Source organism: Stegostoma tigrinum, unplaced genomic scaffold (assembly GCF_030684315.1).
Source record: "Stegostoma tigrinum isolate sSteTig4 unplaced genomic scaffold, sSteTig4.hap1 scaffold_412, whole genome shotgun sequence".
Classification (NCBI taxonomy): Eukaryota; Metazoa; Chordata; class Chondrichthyes; order Orectolobiformes; family Stegostomatidae; genus Stegostoma; species Stegostoma tigrinum.
In genome coordinates, this window is record NW_026728340.1 from 24736 (window position 1) to 36852 (window position 12117).

General features: G+C 46.2%; 1 long non-coding RNA gene across 12 annotated transcripts in view; it reads right to left on the minus strand.

Annotated features, from left to right (window-relative positions):
- The window catches only part of LOC132208477 (uncharacterized), a 71941-nt gene that overhangs the window by 19121 nt on the left and 40703 nt on the right, over nucleotides 1–12117 (minus strand). For 10 of the 12 annotated variants that reach the window (XR_009444575.1, XR_009444574.1, XR_009444577.1 and 7 more), the window contains 2 exons: nucleotides 5433–5579; nucleotides 2203–2471 (listed from right to left, as the gene is read on the minus strand). This is a non-coding gene — a long non-coding RNA (uncharacterized LOC132208477). Of the gene's footprint in view, nucleotides 1–2202; nucleotides 2472–5432; nucleotides 5580–9251; nucleotides 10624–12117 lie in introns of those variants that run through there. The other 2 variants (XR_009444576.1, XR_009444583.1) reach the window with 2 other exon arrangements.

The window sequence follows — 12117 nt, forward strand, 5'->3', positions numbered from 1 at the left end:
CACCACACAATTAATCCCCCTGATGGAAGAAAGGTTGGCTGTGTTCTCTTTCTTCAGGAACATTCAGCTAATACCACCTTCCTACTGCTTGTTTTATTCATCTGGTGTTCCATATAATTCCTTTCAGTCTTGGTCAAACCTTCATGTAATTTATTTAAATTTTCAAGAAAATAAATTTAACTTTATATTCCACAATTTTAACATTTCCTTTGAAGGTTTGAATGGTTCACTTAGTACACTTCACATGTGGTGTTCATAATTGGAGAAGATGGTGGAAAAATCAAGATATATTAACAAGTAAACAAATGGCTAACTTCTGTTTTCTTGTCAGTAATGCCTTTTGAACAGAACATAAAGTTGCGGAACTATGTAGAGATAACAATTTAAAACTGGGAAGACCACTGTTTGTGGTCCCCACACCAACCTCTATTCACTGCCTACTGACTGCATTACTCCGCCTTGGCAACAATGTAATGTTACGCTTGTCTCAGCACAACCTTGGCATCTTGTTTATCCCACGATGAACGTCCGACCACACATTCATGCAATCCCTGAAGCTGTCTCTTTACATCTTTTCAATCCTGCCTACCTGTCTCTTGTCTTGGCTCATTAGCAGTGAAACCTTCATCTGGAACTACTTCACTCTGGGCCTGACAATACCAATGCATTCCCTGCTGGAGTCCCACTTTTGCCCATTGAACACTTGAGGTCATCTAAAACTCCAGTGCATGAGTCTCATCTTGAACCAAGTCCTATTCTCTGTACTTTCCACCTAACTGATACTATTAACAGTAATTTTATTGAATTCTCATTTTTGTTTACAAATCGTTCCTTGGCTATGCCTATCGCTACTTTGGTAATCCCCACCAATCCAACCATACTTGAGGATATCGGCACTCGTCTAATTACGTCCTCTTGCCCACTCTTGATTTCAAACGGCCCACTACTGGTTGCCAAACATTTAATTGTGTAGGCTTCAAACCCAAGAAGAGACTTCCTCCACCTTCAGCGAGCAAACTCGCATCCAGAACCTCAACCTGAGCACAAATCTTTCAAAACTCACTAACTTCCTACACCTCTTAGCCTCTGTACATTTCCTCTTTTAAGGCACTTTTTCAAACAATCCTCTTTGATCAAGCTCTTGATCATCTGAACTAACAACTTAATAAGGCTCAGTTGTATTCTGGGATCGTTAATACTCCTTTCAGATGTCTTCAAAGTATCCCTCCATTAAAGAGATTTTATAAGTGGTTGAAGTCATTGCCAAGCAGAGGGGGACGAATTGGGGAGTTATTTCAAAGAGCTATGATATGCCAAATGACCTCCTTCCACACTGGCCAACTCTGATTGCACAAAAACAAAAATGATTTTCAGACTTGGGAAGATCCTTCAAAAATGTCACAAGTAACCAGCTTTTGGGCAGAGTCAAGCTGCTGAGATGATAGACCAGGATTTAGGGGTACCAGGAGTGATAATATGCTGAACACAATCAAATTTTGAGGTTGTACAAGGATGTGGTCTTCAGCATTTTTGACACTTGGACCATCTTCCTTCCTTTCCACTGAACAAGTCAAATAGCGGCAGCACAATGTTGCATGGCCGCTCAAGCTTGCTCCACCATTGATGATGATTGTGGCTGGTCTTCCACATCAATTAAACTTTTGCTCATATCTCATCCGCTTTTCAAAACATCGATCTATTCAGTAGTATCCCTCTCGTGTAGTATCCCTCTCGCTAACTTCATGAGAATTCTATTCAAATTCCGTGGGCTGAACAGTTGGTTTGTGATGCAGAGTGATGCCCTGCAGAGAGGGCTCAATTGCCACACCAGTGACCTTACCACAAAGGATCTTCGCCTCAACCCCTTTACTTGCCCGAGGCATGGTGATCTTCAGGTTAAATCATAACCAGTTGTGTCTCTCTAAGGAGTGGCCAAATGGCGTGGTCAGACTTCACCTTTAGTCCTGACAACATGGCAACAAGCAGATAACTCACTTGATGTCACTGACCAATAAAATCCTCAATTATACTCATATTACCAATGTGATATCATCAGAAGGCATGCTCAACTAAGTTTTAATTTACAAATTAAGTTAACAACCATTCAATCAATATTACTTCACTACTCATATTACTGATCGTCTCGATACAACATTGCGGTTACATCTGTTCATAAGTGAAGTGTAAAGTAATTGCACTTACTGTGGTTTTATCCATGTGATCCTGCAATGCGTCAATAAACAGGTCATTCACAGGTTGCCAATCAATGTGGACCCCCTCAGCTGTTATCACATGAGACTCAAGATCATCCAGAGCTTTCTGCAGTTCTTGAAGTTTCTCTAACGCCTTTTCCACCTTGTTCTGCCAGTTGCTCGCATGGGTTTTCAATTGCTCCCAATTTTCCTTCACGTCAATTGACTGCTTGCAGACAGCTTTGGCAATTCTCTGGGCTCTCTCTTCCGGGGTAGATTCTGGAAATATGAAGTGCAAATAATTTATCAACTATTCATGACTTGGATCTATAGAACTTAAGTGTTCTTTCTAAACCCCTTTCCTTTAAAAGGTCTCTGGACTTTCTCCTGAAATTGGGAATACATAGTATAAGACTAAAGATTTTATGACAGGCACATCAATGATAAATTCTGTAATTAGCTAGCAGGTCACGGAGCCATTAACGGGGAATCACGGAGAACCAATACAAAGCCGAATAAAATTCGGCCGATATTTGAAATTTATGACTACCAAGCAAACTTTAAAAAAGGAAAAGGATTAGAGTGACTAAACGGGTAAAATTCTCAACAAAAGATATGAAAAATCCTTTCAGGATATCTTTCATAGCTATGAAACAAACATCCAAAATAAACCAACTTTCATCTTTCAGGACAGGCAAGTTAGAATGACAAACCCTAAGTCTCCCCTGCATAGTTCTCTCCAGAACTCACTTAATGAGGTTGTTAAGACACATCGAGATCACAAAGTGTGCAGCTGGACGAACACAGCAGGCCAAGCAGCATCTCAGGAGCACAAAAGCTTAGATGTTGGGCTGAGACCTTTCATCAGAAAAGGGGAAGGGGGAGAGGGTTCTGAAATAAATAGGGAGAGAGGGGGAGGCGGATTGAAGATGGATAGAGGAGAAGATAGGTGGAAAGGAGACAGACAAGTTAAAGAGGTGTGGATGGAGCCAGTAGAGATGAGTGTAGGTGAGGAGGTAGAGAGCGGATAGGTCAGTCCGGGGAGGACGAACAAGTCAAGGAGACGGGACGAGGTTAGTCGGTACGAAATGGAGGTGCGGCTTGAGGTGGGAGGAGGGGATAGGTGAGAGGAAGAACAGGTTAGGGAGGTGGGACAAGCTGGGCTGGTTTTGGGATGCAGTTGGGCTCGTTTTGGGATGCAGTGGGGGAAGGGGAGACTTTGAAGCTTGTGAAGTTCACATTGATACCATTGGGCTGCAGGGTTCCCAAGCGGAATATGAGTTGCTGCTCCTGCCCCCTTCAGGTGGCATCATTGTGGCACTGCAGGAGGCCCATGATGGACATGCCGTCTAAGGAATGGGAGGGGGAGTTAAAGGAGTTAAAATGGTTGGCGACTGGAAGGTGCTGTTGTTGATTGCGAACCGAGCGGAGGTGTTCTGCAAAGCAAACATGAGATTTTTGTCTTCAACCTTGCACTCACTGGAGCACTGCAGCAAGCCTGAGACAGAGATTTTGGCCAGGGATCATGATGGGGTGCTCAAGTGACAGGCAATTGGAAACCTGGGGCCATTTTTATGGACAGAATATAGGTGTTCAGCCAAGTGGTTGGTCAGTCTGTGTTTCGTCTCCCCGATGCAGAGCGAGACAATATTGAGAGCAGTGAATACAGTAGACTAGATTGAGTGAAGTGTGGGTAAATCGCTGCTTCCCCTGGAAGCCTTGGATAGTGAAGCGGGAGGAAGTAAATGGGCAGATGTTATGCCTTCTGTGGTGGCATGCAAAGTGCTGTCGGGTTATGGGGAGGTGTTGTGAACGGATCAGGAGTGGACCGAGGTGTCCTGATGGAATGGTCCCTGCGGAAGGCTGACAAGGGAGGGGAGGGGAATATATGCCTGGTGGTGGGATCTTGTTAGAAATCGTGGCTGATGTTCTTCTCGATGTGGATATTGATGGGTTGGTCATTGAGGACCAGGGTACCTCATCAGGGGTGAGGCCAAAGTGTAGGACATGGGTTGGACATGGCCGAGAGCTCTGTCAACCACGAACGCAAGGAATGCTCAGTTGAGGAAGAATGCAGACATTTCGGAAGCCCTCCAACAGAAGACGATATCATGAGAACAAGTGGATCTGTCTGGACAGTCCTGTTTGAAGATTTTAGGAAGTAAGACTCTGTTGTTTGTCATAAAGGATATGGTTAAGTGATCATATTCAAACTGAAGAGACCAAGAATGTGAGCCTGCAGAATGGGTGGAGAACCATGCCTCTAGGAATTCCTCTGCGTGTCTACACTTGGCTTGGGCTACTATGGTTACCTTGTCCCAGTTTCATATGAGTGGCGTGATTCTCCACCCATAATGCAACCAACAAACAGATACAATTGGACTGCACATACAAACCCATACAGATCAAAACCCGAAATGACAGTACTCATGGTAACAGACCGGACAGTATAAATTCCAGACAGAGTAAAGTAACATTGTTTCGTTGGAGGCTCTACTGGTGATGTCACCAATCATGGTGACGAAACGTCTCAATGAAAACAAGCCAGCTCGGCGAGCAAGTCAACAACCTCAATTTGAGCTACCTTGTTCAAGTGTTTCATTTTTGATCTTGAATGTTAAATCTCGCTCCAACACAGGGACGGAGGATTACTGTTAACAGCTGCATTCTAACTAATTCAAATCGAATCATTGTTTTGACCAGTCCAGAGATGTGCAGGTTAGGTGGATTGGGAATGCTGAATTACCCACATTGCCCACATACGTGTAGGTTAGGTATATTAGCCATGGGAAATGCAGGCTGACAGGGATAGAGTAGGGAATGGGGATGGGTCTGGGTGGGATGCTCTTTGTAGGGTTGCTGTGGACTTCTTGAACTGAATGGCCTGTTTCCACACTGGGGATTCTATAAAACTAGGTTTTACTGAATTAGTGAGAAAGTGAGTTTATCAATTGCTAAACGCAAGAAGTCATAAGGCACCACAAATACACACAAGTTAGAAACAAGAAATTAGCTCAAAAAACATAACCGTTAAGAGGGATACGGATAGTTCAGCCTTTGGATTGTTTGTGAGGAATAGAAAGTGGGATGTTGTGGCCACTACATTGGGCGATCCCCGGAATGCTTATGTGAATTCAGCAGTTAATTTTGAGATTCTTGTTGAAACTTTTGACCTTGGTTCCTTTTTGACATTGCCCTGGTTTGCAGAGCTCAGAGCAAGAGATTTTCTTTTCTTCTTACCTGCAGCAGAGGCCTATGAAATGGCTGTCCTAGAACTGTGACCTCCACAACTCCGTAGACCACACGAGCATAGTCGCCCAGGAATACACACACACTGACATTAAAGAACTATTGGGATAACAATACTCAGCATGGGACTGGAAAAGACTGCATGTAGAAACAGAAAACAGCTGTAAATAGTGTCAAGAGGTGAAATAAAGTTATAAATCAAAATTAATGACTCTTTGCTTGCGTGCTCATTGTATTCAGAACAAAATCAACAAATTCGTAGCACACATACAGGTTGACGGGCATGATTTGAGAGCTATTACAAAGACATGGTTATAAGGCGATCAACACTGGAGGGCTACGTGACATTCCAAAAAGACAGGCAAGAGGGAAACTGACTAAGCGATGAAATTACTGTGAGAACAAGAAACGATCTTCAATCGGAAGACATAGAATCCAATTTTATTTATTTGCTAATGGGAGGACGACATCACTAGCTCGGCAGTGTTTATTGTCCATCCCGAATTGCCCAGGGGACAGTTCAGAGTCAATCATCTGGCTGTGGGTCTGCAGTCACATGTAGGCCAGACCATGTAAGGATGGCAGTTTCCTTTCCGAAAGGACATCAGTGAAGCAGGTGGGTTTTTCTGACATTTGACAATGGATTCATGGTCATCATTAGATTCTTCATTCATGATTTTCTTTTGTATTCAATTCAAATTCCACCACCTGCTGTGCTGGGATTTGAACACAGGTCCCCAGAATGTTATCTAAGTCTCTGAATTAACAGTCCAGCAATAATACCAATCGGCTATTTCCTCCCCAACCTTGGAACAAGAAAACCTGTAGTTGACTCCCACATGGGGAAAAACACTGAACCAGGAGCTTCTTAAACGGGGTGATCGCCTCTCCTTACATTTTAAGATAGCTATGAATAATCAGGACCTTGGGGGAAGCTACGAAATTGTGGGAAGGAAAATTACATCAGTATTAGGTAGGAGCTGAGCAGTATTAATTGGGAGGAGCTTTGATTGAACAAGTCGGCATTTGATACGCGGGAGATATTTAAAGACCTACTGATCAGCGTTCAGAACTGGCCTATTCCAGGGAAGGAGGAATGACAAGGATGGCAATCTAAGGACATATGGACAGAAGAAATAAAGGAGTAGGTCATCTGTCTCTTCCAGCTCGCTCCGCCATTCAATAAGGTCATCGCTGATCTTTTTGCGGACTCAGTTCCACTTACCCTCCCATTCACCATAACACTCAATTCCTTTCCTGTTCAAAGATCTATCTGTCTTGGCCTTTAAAACATTCAACCAGGGAACCTTGACTGTTTCACTGAGCAGAGAATTCCACAGATTCACAACCCTTTGGATGAAGAAGCTCATCCTCAACTCAGTCTTCAAACTGTTCACCCTTATTTTGAGGCTGTGCTGCCTGGTTGTAATTTCACCCATCAGCGGAAACAACTTCCGTGTTTCTTTCCTATCTATTTCTTTCATCATTTTAAAAGGTGCTATTAGAACACCCCTCATTCTTCGAAGTCTCAGAGAGTGCAATCCAAGTCTCCTCAATCTCTCCCCATACAGCAACATTTTCAATTGTGGAATCAATCTTGTGAAGCTCCTTTGCACCCCCTCCACTGCCAGCACATCCTTTCTCAAGTGAGGAGACTAAAACTGTACAAACTATTCGACATCAAGCCTCACCAGCACCCTATACAACTTAAGCATCCCCTCCCGATTTTTAAACTCAATTCCTTTGCTGTTCAAAGATCTGTCTGTCTTGGCCTTTAAAACATTCAACCGGGGAATAGCAGCATGCTACAATTTTTCACCATTTAACTAATACTCCATTTTGCCCTAATTGCTACCAAAATGGAGTCTCACATTTACCATCGTTGCACTCCATCTGCCATTGTCCATTCACTGACACTTTCTGCGTCCTTTTGCAGATGTTCATTATCCTTTTCACACAACACTAAAATGAGTGGTAGAGTAATCTGTGAACTGTAACTGAACATAGAAGAACACAACGCAGAACAGGCCCTTCGGCTCTCCATGTTACGCCGACCTGTGAACTAATCGAAGCCCATTCCCCTGCACTATCCTATTGTCAAACATATGCTGATCCAAGGGCTGTTTAAATGCCCCTCATGTGGCTGAGTTAACTTCATTGGCAGGCAGGGCATTCCACGCCCTTACCACTCTCTGAGTAAAGAACCTGCCTCTGACATCTGTCTTAAATCCATCACCCCTCAATGTGTAGCTGCACCCCCTTGTACAAGCTGAAGTCATCATCCTCGGAAAAAGACTCTCACTGTGCACCCTATCTAATCCACTGACCATCTTGTATATCTCTATTAAATCCCCCTGAGCCTCCTTCTCTCCAATGAGAAGGGACCCAAGTTCCTCAGCCTTTCTTCATGAGACCTTCGCTCCAGACCAGGCAACATTCTGGTAAATCTCCTCTGCACCTGTTCCAACGATTCCACATCCTTCCTGTAATGGAGCGACCACGCAATATTCGAACCGAGGCCGCACTAGCGTTTTGTAGAGTTGCAGCATGACATCACGTCTCCGCAACTCAATCCCTCTACCAATGAAACCTAAAACACCATCAGACTTCTGAACAGCACTATCAACCTGGGTGGCAATTTTCAGGAATCTATGTAGATGGACACCAAGATCCCTCTGCTCATCTACACTGCCAATAATCTTTCCGTTGACCCGGTGTTCTGCCTTCCTATTATTCCTCCCAAAGTGAATCACCTCACATTTATCCATATTAATCTCCATTTGCCAAATTTCGGGACAATTCTGCAGTTTATCCAAGTCTCCCTGCAACCTGCAACATTCTTCCACACTGTCCACCACTCCACCGACTTTAGTGTCATCTGCAAACTCACAAACCCATCCACCAATTCCTGCGTCCAAGTCATTTATACAAATGACAAACAGCAGTGGTCACAAAACAGATCCTTGAGGCACACCACGCGTAACCGGACTCCAGGCTGAATATTTTCCATCAACCACCACTTGTTGCCTTCTTACCGAAAGCCAGTTTCTAATCCAAATGGCTAAATCTCCCTCAATCCCGAGCCTCTGTATTTTCTCCGAGAGCCTACCATGGGGAAACTTATCAAAGACTTTACTGAAGTCCATGTACACCACGCCAACTGCCCGACCCTCATCCACATGTTTGGTCACCTTCTCAAAAAACTCAGTGAGGTTTGTGAGACACGACCTGCCCTTGACGAATCCATGCTGACTATCTCCAATCAAGTTGTTGCTTGTTGGATGATTATAAATCCTGTCTCTTATAATCCTTTCCAAAATTTTTCCTGCAACACACCTAAGGCTCACAGGTCTATAATTGCCTGGGTCATTCCTACTGCCCCTCTTGAACAAGGGCACAACATTTGCAATCCTCCACTCCTCTGGTACGAAACCTGTAGATAATGAGGACTCCAAGATCAAGGCCAAAGGCTCCACCACCTCCTCCCTAGCATCCCAGACAATCCTCGGAAAAATCCTATCAGGCCCAGGGGCTTTACCTACCGTCACACGTTGTGGAATTGATGACACTTCCTCCTTACTAACCTTAACCCTTTCAATTCTAGTAGCCTCTAACTCAGTCACCTCCTCTACAATATTCTCCTGTCCCTCAGTGAAAACAGATGAGAAACATTAATTTAGCACCTCTCCAATCTCCACAGCGTCCACACACAACTTCCCACTTCTGTCTTTGACTGGCCCTATGCCTACCCAAGTCATCCTCTTATTCCTCACATACCTATCGAAAGCTTTCGGGGTCTCCTTTATTTACCTGCCAGTGTCTGCTCGTGTACCCTCCTTGCTCTTCTTAACTCTCTCTTTAAATCCTTCCTAACTAATCTGTAGCTCTCCATCACCTCATGTGAACCATCTGGTCTCATCGTCACATCAGCCTCCCTCTTCTGCTTAACAAGAGATACAATTTTTTTAGTAAACCACGGTTCCCTTAGCTGATCGCTTCCTCCCTGCCTAACAGGGACGTACCTATCAAGGACACGCAATATCTGCTCCTTAAACCAGCTCCACAATTCAATTGTCCCCATTGCCCTGCATTTTGCTAACCCATTCTATGCCTCCTTAGTCTTGCCTAATCGCACTACAAGGGAGGAATGGAGAAGCCGATAGTGAAGGGGACTATCAGAGGTTACAGCAGAACATAGGTAGACTGGAGAGTTGGGCAGATAAATGGCAGATGGAGTTCAATCCGGGCAAATGCAGGGTGATGCATTTTGGAAGATCAAATTCAAGGACGAACTATACAGTAAATGGAAAAGTCTTGGGGAAAATTGATGAACAGAGAGATCTGGGTGTTCAGGTCCATTGTTCCCTGAAGGTGACAACGCAGGTCAATAGGGTGGTCTCGAAGGCATATGGCATACTTTCCTTCATTGGATGGGGTATTGAGTACAAGACTTGCCAAGGTCATGTTGCAGTTGTATCGGACTTTGGTTTGGCCACATTTGGACTACTGTGCACAGTTCCAGTCGCCACATTACCAAAAGGATGTGGATGCTTTGGAGAGGGTGCAGAGGAGGTTCACCAGGATGCTGCCTTGTATGGAGGGTGCTCGCCATGAAGAGAGGTTGAGTAGACTAGGATTATTTTCATGAGAAAGATGGAGATTGGGGGGGACCTGATTGAGGTCCACAAAATCATGAGGGTATAGACAGGGTGAACAGCAAAAAGCTTTTTACCCCCAGAGTGGAGGACTCAATTACGAGGGGTCATGAGTTCAAAGTGAGAGGAGCAAAGTTTAAGGGACATATGCATGGAAAGTTCTTTACACAGAGGTTGGTGGGCACCTGGAACGTGTTGCCAGCGGAGGTGGGAGACGCAGACACGTTAGCGTCTTTTAAGATATATTTGGACAGGCACGTGGATGGGCAGGGAGCAAATGGACACAGACCGTGAGAAAATAGGTGACAGGTGAGACAGAGGATCTTGATCGGCGCAGGCTTGGAGGGCTGAAGGACCTGTTCCTGTGCTGTAATTTTCTTAGTTGTTTTGACTGACTAGAGGGAGCGAGGGAGGGAGGAATGGATGGCTGGTGGGAGGGAGCGAGGGAGGGAGGGAGCGAGGACTGACTGGAAGAAGGAATGGATGAATGGAGGGAGCAAGAGGAAGGGGGGGCAAAGGGGCAGGAGGAGGAGGGGGGGCAAAGGGGCAGGAGGAGGAGGGGGGGCAAAGGGGCAGGAGGAGGGGGGGGGCAAAGGGGCAGGAGGAGGAGGGGGGGCAAAGGGGCAGGAGGAGGAGGGGGGGCAAAGGGGCAGGAGGAGGAGGGGGGGCAAAGGGGCAGGAGGAGTGGGGGCAAAGGGGCAGGAGGATGAGGGGGCGGGGGGGCAAAGGGGCAGCAGGAGGGGGGCAAAGGGGCAGGAGGAGGGGGGGAACGGAGGAAGGGAGATGAACACAGCAGACAGGCTGACATCAGCTTCCCTGGCCTCTGATGCTGCATGTCCTGCTGTTTCATGCTCATGAACACCTCGTTACCTCCCATTCTCTTTTGTTTGTGTTTTATCACTCTTCCTCCCTCACTCTGATTCTCTCCCCCTCTCTCACCTCTGCTGGCCCTAATTTCACTCCCTTGTCATGCTCCTTTATTTCCATCTTTCTGTCCCTTTTCTCTCTCCCACCACAAACTCTCTCTCTCTCACTCTGGCTTTATTCACAGGGGGAGAGAGTACAAGAGCAAAGGAAACCAAAGCACGCAGCGCCTTCGGCTGAGAGAGAAATGAAGCACTGCCGGAGATTTTCCAAACCCTGACACAGGGGTTGCCTCTCTCTCTCTCTCGACAGTCTCTGTGACTGCCCCATCAAACCCCACACCCATTCCCTTCCCATGGTGTCTCTCCACAAACCCACCTCCGGGTAGAAATGCAAACACAAGTTGCTGAAAATGCTCAGCATCTGTGAAGAAAAAGTACCGAGATAACGTTTTGGATGCGATGACCCTTTCCCTCAGAGCTCCGGCTAGAAATGCTCCAGCCTCTGAGACAGGGTCCCCTTGTAGTCGGAGAGCTGCGGGTCGATCTCGGCTGGTCGCTTGGTGCAGGGCATCAAGAGCTCCCCATAGCCCCTGGAAGGGGTCTGTTCAGCCCCTAACCTTATACTGACCCTGGTTCTGTCCTTCCCTCATCCCCAGGAGCCCCTCCTGCCTTCCCACCTTGTCGTCGGAGTGCTGTGCGATAAAGATCCTACTTCCCACAGCGGCGGGGTGAGGGAGCATCCCCTCACTCCGAAAACACCTTCTCCCATCTCATCTTGTGGCAGTAGCTGTTCAGCTGCAGAAAGCAGCTCTGCCCGTGACCCCAAACCTCCCTACAACACCCCTCTCCTAAACCGACCCTTTTGCAGTAGCTGTAAGCCATTCAGTCACTGGGCTGTACAATAGTGACTCTCACCATGTCCTCTCACTTCCAGGACGGCTATCCTCGAAACCCCACCCCATTCCAACCCCCTCCTTCCCTTTACCTTGTAGTACGAGAGCAGTAGGCTGTTCGGCTACGGAAACCCGCGCAGGGCTGTATAATAGACACCCTCCCAATGTCCCCAGCCTTCCCTCACCCGAGGAGGGCTATTCTCACCCCCAAAACATACATTCCCAACCCCTCGCCTTGTGATAGGAGCGGCGCAGGATGTGA